Source organism: Telmatherina bonti, assembly GCF_933228915.1.
Source record: "Telmatherina bonti genome assembly, chromosome: 17".
Classification (NCBI taxonomy): Eukaryota; Metazoa; Chordata; class Actinopteri; order Atheriniformes; family Telmatherinidae; genus Telmatherina; species Telmatherina bonti.
In genome coordinates this window covers 4,068,084-4,068,373 of record NC_136615.1, presented here as the reverse complement: position 1 = coordinate 4,068,373, position 290 = coordinate 4,068,084, and positions in this window count along the sequence as shown.

Below are 290 nucleotides of genomic sequence, written 5' to 3'. Positions count from 1 at the left end.
TCCATTTTTGGCAGATTTGATTTGAGGGGTCAAGGTGTTTGTTTGAGGGGGCGGTGCCCCTTCTTACCCCTGCCTAAAGCCGACCTTGCTGAAAAGTAAAGAATTGCAATCTAAGCTAGCTTATAGCTTAGCTTAGACGGTCTGAAATATGCTAATGGTTTGACAGACATTTGATTTAATGAAACCGAAGCACCACCACAAAATTATGCATAAAAAAGATAAATGAACAGAGTTTTAACTGTATATTTATTAAACCGAAAGGTTTTAGTGCACTTTCCATGAAAGATCAA